Source organism: Manis pentadactyla, chromosome 16 (assembly GCF_030020395.1).
Source record: "Manis pentadactyla isolate mManPen7 chromosome 16, mManPen7.hap1, whole genome shotgun sequence".
In the NCBI taxonomy this organism is placed as follows: Eukaryota; Metazoa; Chordata; class Mammalia; order Pholidota; family Manidae; genus Manis; species Manis pentadactyla.
The window spans coordinates 67,660,765-67,676,395 of NC_080034.1; the positions used below are offsets into that span (position 1 = coordinate 67,660,765).

The 15,631-nt window shown below is 40.9% G+C and overlaps 1 long non-coding RNA gene across 2 annotated transcripts in view; it reads right to left on the reverse strand.

Moving 5' to 3' along the window:
* Positions 1-2,587: 2,587 nt before the first annotated feature.
* Positions 2,588-15,631, reverse strand: part of LOC118914187 (uncharacterized) — a 92,584-nt gene continuing 79,540 nt past the window's right edge. Inside the window, exons 2-3 of one of the 2 annotated variants that reach the window (XR_005025515.2) lie at positions 11,726-11,993; positions 2,588-3,279 (exon numbers count right to left, since the gene is read on the reverse strand). This is a non-coding gene — a long non-coding RNA (uncharacterized LOC118914187). Of the gene's footprint in view, positions 3,280-4,201; positions 4,531-11,725; positions 11,994-15,631 lie in introns of those variants that run through there. The other variant, XR_008994447.1, reaches the window with a different exon arrangement.

A 15,631-nucleotide genomic window follows, 5' to 3' on the forward strand; every position in this document is an offset into this window, starting at 1 on the left:
CAAATTGTGTGTTATTTTTCTCCTCCTGTTATTTAAATTCCTGCTCCTCCAAACTTTCTACACTGGCTCTCAACTCCGTATCTTCTATACCTGTTATCTCTCATTGGAACCTGAGCTGTTCTTCCTAGATTTAGCCTCTCTCCTGACACTTAATGCACATTTTGCACTGTGTACTGAACTTTTTTAGTCTATATACCTATAAAGTTAATGGAAAAACCTTGTCGATCATACTCTAATCAATATTTATGCACATGTATTTATTAGGGAAACTCTATGGGCTGAGTATTTGGGATCCTAAGGTGAAGATGGCTCAGGAGATTACAGGCTAGAGGAGGAGGACCTTATGATGAAGCCTCAAATCACACCTATAATACCAGATGCCAAGTGACCACAGAAGGTGACCAACCAGCTAAGAGGGTCTCTACCTTACCTGTATATTAACACTGCAAGAGGACATTTTGAAAAATATCAGTGGTTCCATCTGAGATTCGTCACATCTCTTGTGGGTTTCTTTCTCCTAATATTGGACCAGTAATGAACATCCATCAAGTTTAACAATTGTAGGAAGTTATTTAAAAAAGAAAATATCATACTGATGAAATCATGTCATTTCTGAGACTTTTTTCCTAATAATAAGAAATGGGAGAGGGGGTTTGGGTTAAATAAAACAGCATCAATTGTAAGTCCATCATCATGGAAGCTGGATGAAGAGCACCTGAGCTTCAGTATGTCTTTCTGTTTTGTACATGTTTGAGATTTTCCATTATAAAAATGTTTTCAAAGATTGTGTGTGTGTGTGTGTGTGTGTGTGTGTGTGTTCTACAGAAAGAGAGAGAGAGAGAGAGAGAGAGTAGAGAGTAATGAGTAGGAGTTAGAGAAACTAAGTGGTTGAAAATATTCCAAACAAAGAAACAAAATGAATGTGCAATGTCTAGGCAGAAGCAAGGGTATCTAGTTCTTCCTAGCAACCAACCTTGCTGAGGACTTTACTGTCTCTGTCCTGGACTATTGCATTATCCTGCTGTTATAGACTGAGTATCTGTGTCCCCTCAAATTCATATGTTGGAACCCTACCCCTCAGTGTGATGATATTAGGACAGCGGCTTTGGGAGGATCAGGATCAGATGAGGTCATGAGGGGAGCCCTCTTGAAGATGCCCTTTTCAGAGTCAAGCAAGACTCTTGCTTGCTTCCTTGCTCTCTGCCATGTTGGGCTACAACAAGAAGGCAGCTGTTTCCCCTGGAAGAGGGCCCTCCACAGAACCTGACCTTGCTGGCACCCTGATCTTGGACTTCCAGCCTCCAGACCTGGGAGTAATAAATTTGTTATTTTCTTCTTTGGTCTCCCAGTCTCCAGTTCTTTGTTATAGCACCTTGAATGGACGAAGGCCTTTTAACCAGTCCTTCTACCTCCTCTTCCTTCATTCATTTGTGCTCACTGATTCAGGAAATATTTATTAAGAGTCTACTATGTGCTACTCACTGTTCTTGGCCCTGGGAACACAGCCACTTACCATAAGTAAAGGACAAGTCTTCTTTCTCAGGAGGGGAGAAATAAATAAATATTCTTATATCAAATTCCTGTGGTCTTCTGATATTCTGATATGATAACTCAGCGGTGAAAGCTCTGTGTTTGCATATATGACTTTATTCCCCTCTAGGGCTGAAAGTGCCTTTGAGGTGGGCCCCGGTACCCCTGCAGACTGCCTGAGGGCAGCCACCAGTGTTCTGAATCCACGGAGATGGGCAGAGTTCTGAACTGAACTTCAGGCGTGGCTCTCAGGATCAAAGTCCCTCAGGGCATGGCCCCTAGGAAGTAGAGAAGGTGCTTGCACCAGCTGAGGAAATATTCAGGTAGGCAGCCTACTGACTCAGCAGGGCTTTCTTAGCTCTGAAGCTGCTTCCAGAATCTGGTTTGGAGGATGGTCTGCCCTACCTGGATGAGAAGAGGGTTGGCTACTCACAGCCACACTTCCATGACTCAGGCTGATTACAAGTTACGGTGACAACTGTCCCAGTATGCCCAAGGCTGAGGGATTTCCCAGGATGTAGGGTTCTTCGTGCAAACATTAGGATGGTCCAGGGCCAACTGGGACAAGTGGTTATGCCATTAGGGCTGAAGCACTTCTAGTAGAGCATTCTAGTAGAAACATGATGTATGGCAATGTTAAACTTACATGATAAAAATAAGCAAATTATCTTTAGTCAATTACGACTTTCCATGTGGCCTTTGTGAATCAATGACAGAGATCAGTCTGGGTTGAGTTGGACATGGGTTGAGTTCATGCTTCCCCTTCTGCCAAGATGTTACCCACCATACAAGATGTGAGGATCTCTTCTCTGTGGTGACTGTAACTTAGAAACCAACTAAGTTATCTGGGCTCTGACATGACTAAAGTCACTTGTTAAACTGATATCTTATTGTTACAGTACTAGGTGTTTAGACTAAATGGAAGCACTAGAGCAGGTATGCTTTGGGGTACCCAGAACCTCCTGAAAGCTGTTCCACTGACATCAGGTATGGCCCTCCATTTTTAGGAATCACAGCTCACAGCTGATTGGGCAGATAGAAGACGCTGGCTCAGGACTGGCTGCTTAATTTCTCCCTCCAGGGAATGTGAAGTTTAAGCCAAAGAATATTTAGTGAGCTCTAGATACCATATTTATTCAGTTTCATCAAGGGGCTAGTTAATAAAGATTAATTAAAGGAACTTCTATGCATCTGACCCTCTGTGGGGTGTAAGGATGCTCGGAATGAGATGCTTTCCTGCAATGCCCATTTGCAACCACCACACCAACAAGTGAGCAGAGAGGGCTGGTTTTCAGAGAAATGCTGGAAACTGTAAACGTCTCCACGTTGAGCTGGAGGTGAGAGAGCCAGGGGTGGAAGGGAGGAAAGGAGAGAGCCTGCCCACTTCCAGGCCCCTTTCTCAGTGTCGCCCCTGCCCTGGGTCCTGGGAGATCCCCATGTAGTTCTAGTACTTGCATCCTGTACTACACTCAGCTGGGTTTCACCCCTTAAACCAGATAAACTGATCAATACCAGCACTGAATTTATTTGGTAAAATCCCACTGATGGGAACTTGAATACTGAGTCCATTTTTGCTCCCAGAGCATGTTCAGAATGTTTCTTTTTCAGTCCTGTTCCCAAGGTTGCTCTGTAAAGGTTGGTGATTTTCCTGCTGTATTGTTATGAGGCAGAAGCAAGGGCCAGCATGTGAGGGAGGAAACATGGAAGGTCAGCACTCGTCCTTTCTCAGCCCCTTCGTCTCCTAGGATCCTGAGCATTGAGACAGTGAAGCAGAGATGAACGAGGCTGACCCCCATACACAGCACCTACCACAACGAACAGCTACTCATATAAGCATCCAGAATTGAATTTAAAATCATTTAGCAACTATCTTTCCCACTCATCTTTCATTCAAATTATTTTAGTCTATTAGCATATTTGTTTAAGATTCAAATATATTCGTGTGAGCTTGGGTGATTCTGCGTGGACATGAAGGTCCTAAATTTTCTCCAGCTTGTTTATAATTTGGAGACCTGAAGTTTTGGTTTATAGAAGGCATACTTCATGCTCCAGAAGCTCATAAAACAAAATCTAGGCTTACAAACAAATAGGGAGGGATTTCAATGACTAGGGCAGTCATGTGGGTTAATCAGAAAGACGAGGCACTTCTTCTGGACACGGGCTCCCAGCCTGGTGAACCACTGTGCCTTGGGAACCTCTGGGGAAAGAGCAGAGATGGATTCAATGCAGAGGGAAAGGAGGCAGCAGAGGCTGGGCCCAGGGTGGCGCCCTGTGGTCTTTCCTCCCTCGCAGCCCTGGAAGCCCCCAGCATCACAGGAACCTGGCTACCGAGTAAAGCCCATATCAAAGAGTTAGAGCCACACTGTGTCCTTTTAGAACAAGGGCTGGCAAACTATAGCCCACTGACCAAATGCAGGCCCTGGTTCTCAATGTCCTATCAAGTTTTCTTGGAAAGAGCCACATCATTTGTTTATGTATTGTCCATGGCTCCTTTGCTACAACAGCAGAGGTGAGCAGCTGTGACAGAGACAAAACCTAAAATATGTACTAACTGGTCCTTTACAGAAAATAGTGTGCCAGCCACTGTTCTCAACCTACACTGAGTAAAAGGCATCAGAGAACTCTTACAAGGGTTCTCATGCTTTCTTCTTTATGACTAAGCCTACCTCAGACTCCAAGTTTATGGGAGTGGCACATTAGGTCCGTCTATTTGGAGTTTCAGTGAAATGTTATCAGAAGCCATTCCCTTGATCAACATGGACAGCTTTTTCAGATAAGCTATGAATTTGTTGTCAGGCTCCCCTAGGGATTTCACGTTTTTCTGGGGTGGGTGCAGCCATCACTCAACTCTGTCACAGTTACAGAGGTCAGGATGTGAGGTAAGAGGCGTCAGCTGGAGGTGCCCTTTGGCCAGAGGGGCAAGCTCACCGCCTCCTCCTGGTGGCCCTCACGTCTCTGTGTAGTTAAGCTCAGTGTCTCTGGTCCACATTGTGTTAAGTTCTGAGTAGAATATGAAACAAAATGTTACAAAGGGTTGCTGTCCTCAAGAAGCTTACAATCTTCCTAATATTCCTAATAACTGTACAAACAGAAAGCAGATATAATTCCCCTCTGAAAGGGCAGAAATTAAACAGAAAGTTAGGTTACAAATGTATCTGCAACAAGGATGAATAATGGAACAGTTAGAAAACTGAAAAGAAAGCTTCTTGCTTTCAGCATATGTAATATTTCAAGTGATGAGGACATATTTTACCCAGAATTAAAAATGTCCAATCAAGACATCAATGCAAGAGTGAGAACCACAAGAGAAAGAAACGCATTCTGGGACGAAATGGCGGTGGATATCAGAGGGGGTTTGCAGCTGTTGGGGAAAGACTTTCTAAAGACATTCGGTCTATTCATTACATATCAAAACAATTTAACTGGCTTACTAATTCTAAATCTAGCAAGGCAGGAAATTCAATGCTAATAATTTTAGAACTTAACTATGCAAGGCTTGAAACAACATAGATGTTTTGCACAATGCCTGGGAAGGCAGCAAGAAAAAGGAGTTATACTCACTAAACACGTTTTCCAAAGTGATTTGTATATTCTCACTTCTTTGTAAAAGATATTATGTTAATTTCTGTTTCTGATAAGTGCTAATAACCTTTTCAGATCTATTTCTAACAGTTACAGACTTTTTGAAATATATGCAATTGTAGCAAATTGTTCCTCCACAAAATTTACTTAATACAGTAGTTTAAAAAGGACTCTTGTCCATGATGTCTCTGATCTTTAGGTACTGATGTGGGGTCTTTTTGGTCCCATTTAGAATTCATTCTACCCCTTTCTTATAAACATACCAACTACTCTGGAGCAATATGGCTGGCCACTGCCAGAAAGTCAGGCCCACCAGTCAGACTGCAGGAAACCCTCCACTTAGCACCATGGGGCAGGCCTGGCATGAAATAGCCCAGCACCGTCCTCAGAATTAAGGTCCAGCAGTATATCTTGGTTCTGTTCCCCATGTTATTTCTATGACACATTTATTATATATACCAGAAGTGTTTACCCACCAGGGAATGCAAATCAATCAAGGGTGTCTTATCTTATGTCAAAGCCATGCTAGTCTACTAAATTAAAAAAAAGAAAATATTTTCCCCGTATCCTGATGTAGAAAATACTGATTAAATATAATCAAGGTAAAAGATAAGCAGTACATGTCATGCAACTTCAAAAGAGACACAAAGATGAAAGATATGTGTAAAGGAACCAAGTTAAAGAATCAAGGAAAGGAAAAATGGGACCAAGGTTTGTCTGAGTATCATTTCCTTTAGCAAATTTTTTTTTAAATGAAAGCTGCACTTCTGTCCCTAACAATTTCCTGACATTACTGCCCAGGACACTGTGTGGCTCCTAGGCTGGATGAGCAAGGACAGGCCTGAATGTCCAATGGAGCTCTCCTCTAAGCCAAAGGGCCTTCAGATTCCCCAGGATATGGAATCCATCGGCTTTCTTTTCCTGTAACAGCCTTTCCACACTTTCTCATGAATTGGCATTATTTCTCAGCCCACTGCCTGGTGCAGAAGGAGGACAGACCACTAAGGCCAACAAGGACAAATTCCCCACATCACTGGGTTGTGCTGCTGCACTTGAGGTCCTGGCCCTGACCCCTGTTGACCACCCCTATGGGAGGTTTACCTTGGGGGCTGGGGCACAGCAGGACTTGGGGGTTGATTGGAACCAGGCAGCTTGCACAGTGAGAGCTGATGGACACCGACTGTCCCCACAGCCCTCACCTGGTCCCTCTACTCACCCTTCACCCAACTCCCAGGAAGCCCCTAAAAGCAAACATACACATGGATGCCACCCCAAGTCCTGTTTTAAACAAGCTCCATAGAGTAAGCCCCTCTGAGGCCACCAATATCCTTCACCCAGGCACAGGTCATAATTTCAGGCCTCTGTTATGTACACGGTGGCACAGTGCTGGTGGCGGCAGGAGCAGCCAGCCCAGATGGCCACGCCCGCCTGAGTCCCCCCAGGACCAGTTCTGTTTGGCCACTCCTTCCGGAGTCTGCCCATCATGGATCCTGAGCTTGGAAACACCATTACCTTGAGTTTCTGTTTCCAACTTTAGACTGTAAAACTCTAGCAGATATTGAGATAGGGGACTAGGGGAGAGGGAATCAAGCAAAAAGGGGAAAGGAAGTAATATTTACCTGCACTATCACAAAGAGATTGTTCTGCCCTGCACACTCAGATGTGATTGCTCAAGTGTTTAACCTTTTTTTTTATTTGCAAATACCAGTGTGGACCCGTTTTGAGAAGGACTTTGCATCAAGGCTGCTTTGCAATTTGAAAAATCTGATCAAGAGATCCCAACTTCCCAACTGGTGAAAAGAACTCTGAGTTCATAAAATTATTAATCTAAATGAAGCTTAATAGCACTTAACACTTCAAAGCATACTGAACACATTAACTAATTAATCACCACCTTGTGCCTTCAAGGCATATAAATAGCTATTATCCTCACTTTACAGTTGGGATAAACGAGACTTAGATGGCAGGCACAGTTGGCCTGCACCCCAGATGAAGTCAGGATTTGTAGTAGAGGCAAAATCAGAAATTTCTGAATGCATTGTCTTTGTTGCATATCCATTCTTCTCAAATTTTCTTTCCTTCTAGATCTCTGTTAAAACGTTTTTCATTTGGACTTCGGGATTTCAAATCTTTTCCTAAATGTGACAGTTCCTGACATAGATACTTCAAAACCAAGGGGGTCCAAACTGATTAAAGTTGTAACAAATTGGAATGCTGGGGAGTTGTATCATCTGCCAAGGAAAGAGGTTAATCTGATTGAATAATGAGTTTCATCTGGATTGGTTTACGCCATCTGTTACAGAATGTTTTCCAAATTGTGTAGTATGAATACAGGATTTTGCAGAATAGTAGTATCAACCATGACGATGAAAGTAATCTTTTTAATTTTTTATTTAAAAGAAAATCAAGCACAGTAAAAGTAACATGTTCTTATCTTTCCTAAAAAAGGAAAATCTTTCCCCAATGTCTATATCATATAAACAAACACATGGCAACACAACATAGAAAAACCTAGAAAGTTGTAGGTGTCTCTGAGCAGTAAACTCCCCAAATTAGTCTGTAAACTTTTTTTAGACATTGATATTTCTTCAGTGCTAGCACCTGATTGTCTCTAAAATCTTTAAGATATACAACTTCTGATAAATGGAATCACTTTTCTGATACAGGGAATTTTAGAGGAAGAAATTAACCTTGAGATTGTTGGCTTGAGTCCACTAAGGCAATGAGTAAGAAATCTGAAGTCAGTGAAATCAAGCAACAGGAACAAGGATTTGGTCTTCTAGTTCTCAAGCCATGATTACACAGATAAAAAAGAAGCTATTTGTTATGTGCATCAGCTTGTAACTTTCAGATAGCGATTAGAGGCAGACAGTAATAAAGTCCAAGGGTCCTGACTCTCAGCTCCCTGCTGGCTTTGGAATTCCTTTCACTTTAATATATTTAACAAATTTTTCATTTCATTTTGTGTTTTGCTTTAGAGTGTATTCCCCAAGCACCACCATAAATAGGTAGATAAATCATTGCAAGGTAGATAATATTTTCTCATGGGAACAATGATAAAAATCAAGGCCTGTATTTCTAATCAAGAATACAGCATCAAACAGATCTATATATGAGCAATAATTTGTAAGGGCAAATATAAAACAACCACAAAACTTTAAAATATAATTTTCCTCTCTCTAGCCTCAATTACCTCATCTGTAAAATAGGTATAATAGTGTGTCTACCTCATAATATTGAAGGATTAGTGGAGATAATATAAGTAAAGCACTTGACATAGTGCCTACCTTTTTAGTAAGTGTTCTTAAAGAACTGGGCTCTTTTATTAACTATAGGTTACTTGTAGGCCTTCTTCATAATCCTCACAATAGTGTTCACACTGGGTGCCATGATTATTCCCATTTTAAAAATGAAAAAGTAAAGGCCCATAGATGCAAAGTGATTTACACAGCACATAGCCAGTAAGCAACCCAGCTGCTATTTCAACCCAAGTGAGTCTATACTCTTAACTATTGTTCTGCAAGTAGAGTTGACCTGTAACAAATAATGTTAATAGTATAATTTCATTTACAGATAATAATTATTATCCATATCATACAAAGTAAGATACATGTGCTGTGAACATAATTTCATAAAAGGCCACATTTTACTAGAAAGTAAGTGAAACACATCAAAATGTAAACCTGTTGGCCCCAAACTAATACTCAGGAGATAGATGTATGATAATTTAGCGGCACTTAATGTAATATATGACCTATATTATCATAAAATAAGGTCAAAGATTGAGCTCAAGTTTCTTTTTTTCTGAACAAATTTGTTACTCAACATAATTTGTCTAAAATTATTTGATGGGGCTGATGTTCTATACCTGTCACTGTTAAGGACATCTGAAATGGAGATTTGTTGTTGAAAAGCATGGGTTTTTTCAATTGTGAAAGAATTAAAGTAAACTGAAAAAGACAGAGAATGAAGTAATGCATTCATATATGCCACCACTTAGCTTTGTCAGACCTCAATTTGATAAATTTCAACATTACTTGATTAAAACTCTTACGGAAATAGAGGTAGAGGGGAAATTCCTTAATCTAAAGAGCACAACTATACACATTCTGCAATTATCTACACATTTCATACGTTGTTTCCTTTAAAGCCTCTGGACAACCATGCCCATTTTGCCCCCCATATTCTCCATTGCTGTGGACCTGCAGAGCCCAGCTACAAAGAGAAAAGAAATGGAGGAAAGATTCGGAGGAAACCACAGAAATATAGTCACTCCCATGTGATGGTGGTGGTGGGTTTTGTTGTTAATTTCTAGTTGAATTGAATGTTTGCTAGAGAACTTTGTTCGTGTGATGGTAATTTTTAATTTTTTGTTGAGATTTGCATCCAGGGGTAGTGTGTAGTCAATTTCAGGCAATGTTCCATGGGTGCTTGGCTAGAATGTGATTTTCTACCTTGGAGATAAAGAATTCCCTGCATACAGGCAAGATGGTTGACTTAGTTGCATGGCTAGAAACTGTTTTGCTGTGCTCCGGAAACTTTCACTCCTAAAGGGTCATGTGTGTGTGCTCCGTGCCAGGCCCTACACAGGTAAAACACCCAAATTGTCACTGCCTTGAACACAGGGATCACCTACAATTATTCTAAGCTCAAATAAGCCACAAAATCAGAGGATTAATTTGGCCATTTGGGAACCTGAATTTTTCTTACAAAGATCACACCCCTCTAGGATGCGGGTGCTTGGCCTCTGCTGATACGCCCCCCCAAGATGGGAAATCTCTGTTGTGTCCCACAGTGCCCATAAGCGGCTACAGAAAGGCCAGAGCAAAAGTCTTGACTTTTTTTTTAGGCATCATTTACCAATTTCTCCAACAGCTGTTAATCAAGCAGCTGTGTTCCAGCCCCTCAGGGTAAACAGTGAACAAAGCTGCAAAGTGCCTCACTCAGAATTTATAACTGAGGGGTAACAGCCAGTAGATTTTCCATTTTCCCCTTGGACACCTGTCAGCTTTTGCTTTAATACATTGAGATGGTGACTGGGGTTATGTAATCTCAGAATTGTGTATTTCCTTATTACTTAGTGACTTTTAAAAAATCTCTGGTAATTTTCTTTTACCCTAAGGTCAAATCTGTTGTAGCTTCCTTTTCGACGCAGGGCCAGTGTTAGGGATTCCCAGGGGAGATTTTGTTCAGCCCAAGACCCCAACAAGACAGAAGCTGAGGTATCACTCTCTGCTGGTGCACAGATTTCTGTTGTTCTACTTGCTCACTGAGCTGGCCATCCTATGTGGCCCTGGCCAGGACGTGGGGGTCTGCAGCATCAGTGCCCTTTCCCTTACTCTGGGCAGCCACCTCAGATCCCTGGGATGCCACCTGCCAGCCTCTGACGGCTTCAAGGTAGGATCCAGACTTCTTGTTCAGCCTTTCAGCCCCTTAGCCCATCTGACCCCTGAAAGCATCTTCAGGCTTTCCTGCAAGCTCAGCCCCACACTCAGCAGGATGTGTGCCGACATTTTCTTAGCACCTAGAGTTATGGTAGTTGGAGGGGTTTCAGATTATGTATCCACCACATTTCTGGAACCAGAGAATTTTCCTCAGTATTATTTTTGAAAGTCAGGAATTACTTAACTTTTCTCACCTTTAGCCTCCCTTTTCTCTAAAGTTTATTCAAAGATTGACTCAACCCTCCATCAAAATGCAGTTATCTATCTGAGCACTTCACACATCATTGGAAAGTCACAAAAACAAGTTTCAGGTCATGTGGGATTTTATAAAAGCTCAAAGCAGCCCGGCCAGGACGGCTGCGCAGCAGAGTACAGTTGCCTCGGGGATCTGAGGCCTGAGATACTGGTTATTAGACATCACTGAACCGTGGAAATGCAAAATATGCAGATTGCCTCTGTGGATTTAATTACTTCCCCCAAACAAGTCCATGTTTTACAGGAAGAGGGAGAACATAAATCCAAATACAGTTACTTAAATCTCAGGCTGCACTAATTCAAGCGAATTTAACATTTATGGCTCTTTTTTGCCGTAGAATGAAATTCCAATGTCTCCTGTCAAGCCTTTTCTTCTCTTTCCGAAAGTAAATATTTTGGCATTATAAAAAGTGATTCTACGGATGGATTCTCCTCAAATCTCAGATCAACCTGATGGCAGGATCAGCTTTCTCAAACTTGTATCAACAAAGCGCGTCCTCGACCGACCCACCCTTGCGTCTCTCTCTCTTGTGCGCCTGCGCACATGCACGCGCACATTCACAAGCGCACCTGGGCGCCTGCCTGGTCTCCTGACAGCCTCCAGGAGCTGCTTCCTTTGTTAGTGTCCTTTTCCATCACCCATTTACTATAAAATATATTTATTAAGTGCCATTGTAACCAGGGGAATGCAGAAGAAAATAAATCAGCAAAAATCCCTGTCCCCAAGGACTTTCCATTCCTATGGCTTGACATTGTTACTGCTACCGTCCATTGAGCACCTGCTGTATGCTAGACTCCGTCCTAGCTGCTTTACTTATACATTACCTCTGATTCTGGTAACTTCCATGCAAGGTGAATTATTATTCCATTTAACAGGTGAAGAAGTTGAATCTCACAGAGAATAATGAACCTACCTGAGTGATTCAAAACTGTAGCCACCTGATTCCAGAGTCTTTGTTCTTTCATGTCATGGTGATGAGCTTCCACTTGAACCAAACCAAGATGCTTGCTCCTCTGAGAAGACTTTGCTGCAGCCCTCTGCCCCTGAGCCTCATAACATGTCTTCATCATGGCTCTGAGCCTTCCACTATTACCTGCTGACACACCTGTTCATCCTGGGCCAAGGTACTGTCATATCCTATGCCTCGTGGGTCACCCGTGCCCAGCACAGTACAGGATCAACTGAAATAAGAGATATTGAATTACTAAACAAGCATTCCCTATGGCCTTCCTTAGTCCTTGAGCATCTGCAGGGAAGCCGCCCAGCAGAGATGCTGGTGATTAGCTCAAACACTGGAAATTCCTTTCCCTGACTTGTTCTCAAACATCTTACCATTATACTTCCCAATATCCACCTAAAATGCTGAGTCACACCTGGGTGGACTATCCCAGTGAGACAATGTATACATGTTAAGTGATATACAATAAAAGATGGTATCATGTAATATAAAAACAAAAGATGGTGTCATTATGAATGTCCAGCAAGCTCCAGGCCTCTTAGTTAACAAAGCCTCATAAGGCAGCTACTCATTTGTGTTGAGTATTGCAATTTCCCTCTGAATGCAAAATATATCCATGTATCTCCTCATAAAATCATAGTTAGTTTTAGTTCTTAAAACATGATTAATTCTGCTTAAGAAAATACATTTCTAAAATCTTTTTCAAACGTAATAACTGATGTTTTAAATCCTAATATTCTTTCAAACCAATTTGCTCCTCTTTCAGTAAATCACTGGATAAGAAACAATTATAGCAGACATGTATTATATGCTTCATATGCGCCAGACACTCCTGTAAGTGCTTTCCAAGAACTACCCTCTTTTAATCCTAAACTCACAGTTTAGGTATACTTACTACCACTCCCATTTTACACTCGAAGAAATAAATCACAGCAAGCCTAAGTTGCCCAAGGTCACGCATCTGCTAAGTGCAAGACCCTGGATTTGAAACCAGGAAAACTAATTCTGGAGTCCATCCTCAGACTATTTTTAAATTTCTGGTTACATAGATCATACATTTAACTGGTTCAAAAATCAAAACAACCTGAAAAGTCAACTATACAAAATAAAAAATAAAAAGGCACATTGTGAAAAGTCTTGTACCCACCCTACTCTGCCTCCTTCTTTGTCCACCCCAGCCTCAACTTCAAAGTAACAACTTCTACTAGTTTCTTATGTATCATTTTTGACTTTTTAAATGCAAATTCAAAACACAGTGAATATATGTTCCTATGTTTCTCCATTTCTTACACAAAAGGTAGGATGCTACACACACTTTGCTTTTCCCTGTTAATAACCTGTTTTGGAGATCTTTCCACATCAATTCATAAAAAGCCTTCTCATTGTTTTATACATACACCTGTCATATTTTATATATACTGCTATCATATGGATGTGCCACAATTTATTGAACCAGTTCTGTATTGATGGGACTTAGATTGTTTCCATTTTTGCTACTCACACAGTGTTACCATGAATAACCTTGATGTCCTTCTTTTCCCCTGTGTTGGTATATCTGTAGGGCACATTTCTAGAAAATGGGTTGTCAGGTCAAAAAATAAGTGTTTTATAATTGTCTTAATATTGATTGATTCCCTTCTATATTAATTAACCAATTTGCATGTCTTCCTGTAATTTGAGTAAATGTCTATTTCTTAACAGCCTCACCAATAAAATATGCTGTTAAGTATGCTTGAATTTTTGCCCATTTTATAGGTGAAAAAAGATACTTCATTAAATCTCCATTTCTCTTACTATCAAAGGGGTTGATAATAAGTTCTCATATGTTTGTTTTGTTTATTATGTTTTCTTCTCCTTGAGCTGTCTTATTTATATCTTTCACCCATTTTTCAATTAGTTTGCTGGTCTTTTTCCTAATGAAATCTGGGATATTCTTTTAACCATTTTGCAATAGCAACTCTCAAGAAAAAGTGAAGACAATATTAATAAAGGTAATTGCCATAAAAATAAGATTTCATCAAAATTGTTTTAGGTTAAAGTTAAAAGACTTCCCTGATTACTTTTAGCATTAAGCTCTAGTCATCAAATAAAACAATGCATATCAAATGCTCTAAAAAACTCTAGCGTATTAGTTATTCATTAATAACAGAGAAAAACATTTAGAGACAATAATGAAAAAATGTAAATAATTGAGATAAGATTCAGACCTCAAGAATTTCACTAAAAACAGATGATTGATTTAATCTAAGAACCTTTCATCTGTACTCAGCTGATCAATGACTTTTTCAATAGTGAGGAAATAAAGAAAAATTAGAAGCTTTTTTATTCTGCCACCTTTTTGAAGTGCATATTCAGATTATTTAGTGTCTAGATTTTTCTGGATTTTTCTGGATTTTTCTGGATTTAAAAAACACTGTAGTTTTTTATTTTTAAAGCTCTTGCAAACTCATGAACAATCTACAAACCATCTCCTTAGAGACATGAGCTGAGGAGTTGCCCATAGCAACCATCCTAATCCTTCTGACAATTTATATCTGTAGTCCCCAGATCTCAAGCAACTGATTGTCTTGGATTTTAGGTGCTCAGAGATGTAGTACACACTTTATTTCTACCCCTCAGTGTTTTTTAATACCAGAGTCGATTTAAAGCCTCTCTGGCCTGGGGAAAGGAAAGAGAATAAACCCAGGGTCTTCAGAGACTGGACTGGAACCAGAGCTCGACCATGCATGGGTATGAGTTGAGAAATAGAGGGCCATCACCCAGATCAAGGTGTCTGGTACCTCTATGATGACTTGGTTATAAAAAGATGGCAAAGTGAGGGCACTGCTCCGAAAAAGATCCAGTGATAGTAATACATGCAGTCATACAATATGTGTTGAACACTTACAGGGGTCAGAGTGTGTGTATAATAGGCTTTTAGAAGAAATTCTGAAGCCCACAGACCCCACCCATGGATCAAACCAAATAATGCCGCAAGACGATCAGGGCCTCTAGTGAATCCAGTCCAGGCAGGTTTTGAGTAGAAGTTTCCCTCCTGGAGTGATTTGCTGGCAAAAGTGATATGACACTTCCTCATTTGCATCTTTGAGTTTATTGACTAATGCAGTACAGCCACAGGATTAAAAAAAAAAAAAGAACAATCACACTCATACAATTCTATTTATTATAAAATAAATTCAAGTTTCCTTGACTCCTCTCTTTAACAGTTGAGAAATTGCACACATGCTTATATCCATAATGGGTTCAAAATCTGTGTTAGATTAGGGCATGTCCCTTCATGGTATTTATCCCAATGACTTTGAAACAAAAGCTCATCTTCAAGAGAGAAATCTTTTTATCTTAGCACAGACAGAATATAGAATATGACCTCTGAGACTCTGCCTGACCCGGCCCTGCCTACTTGGCAGCATCTTTTCGTCCCCTCCCCTCTACACTCCAGCAACCAGACATGCCCTTCAGTTCTCCACACACAGCACCCTCCTCTCTAGGCAGGGCCACCCAGGGACCTTCACAGGGTATTGCTGTATCTGGAATCATCCTTTCCCACTCTCACCCATTCCACCAGCCTCTGCTCTATTGGCTGCTATTTCCAGATCCCCCAGTACTTGTCACTTTCTCTAAGAATCCTTGCCTGACCCCCAGATTTCCCTTAGTGACACTTAAGTAATTACGTGGTGTCTGAATTCCCTGCTAGAATGGAAGCTCTATGGGAGCCGAGACGCATCTTGCCTTATCCTGCCGTTCCCCACAGCCAGCACAGCAGAGGACAAATGTCTGGTGAATGAATGACGTGGACTATGGCTGTTTTTGTCTGTATCGTCATGCATGCACACTGGAAAACACTTAATAAATGTCTGTTGA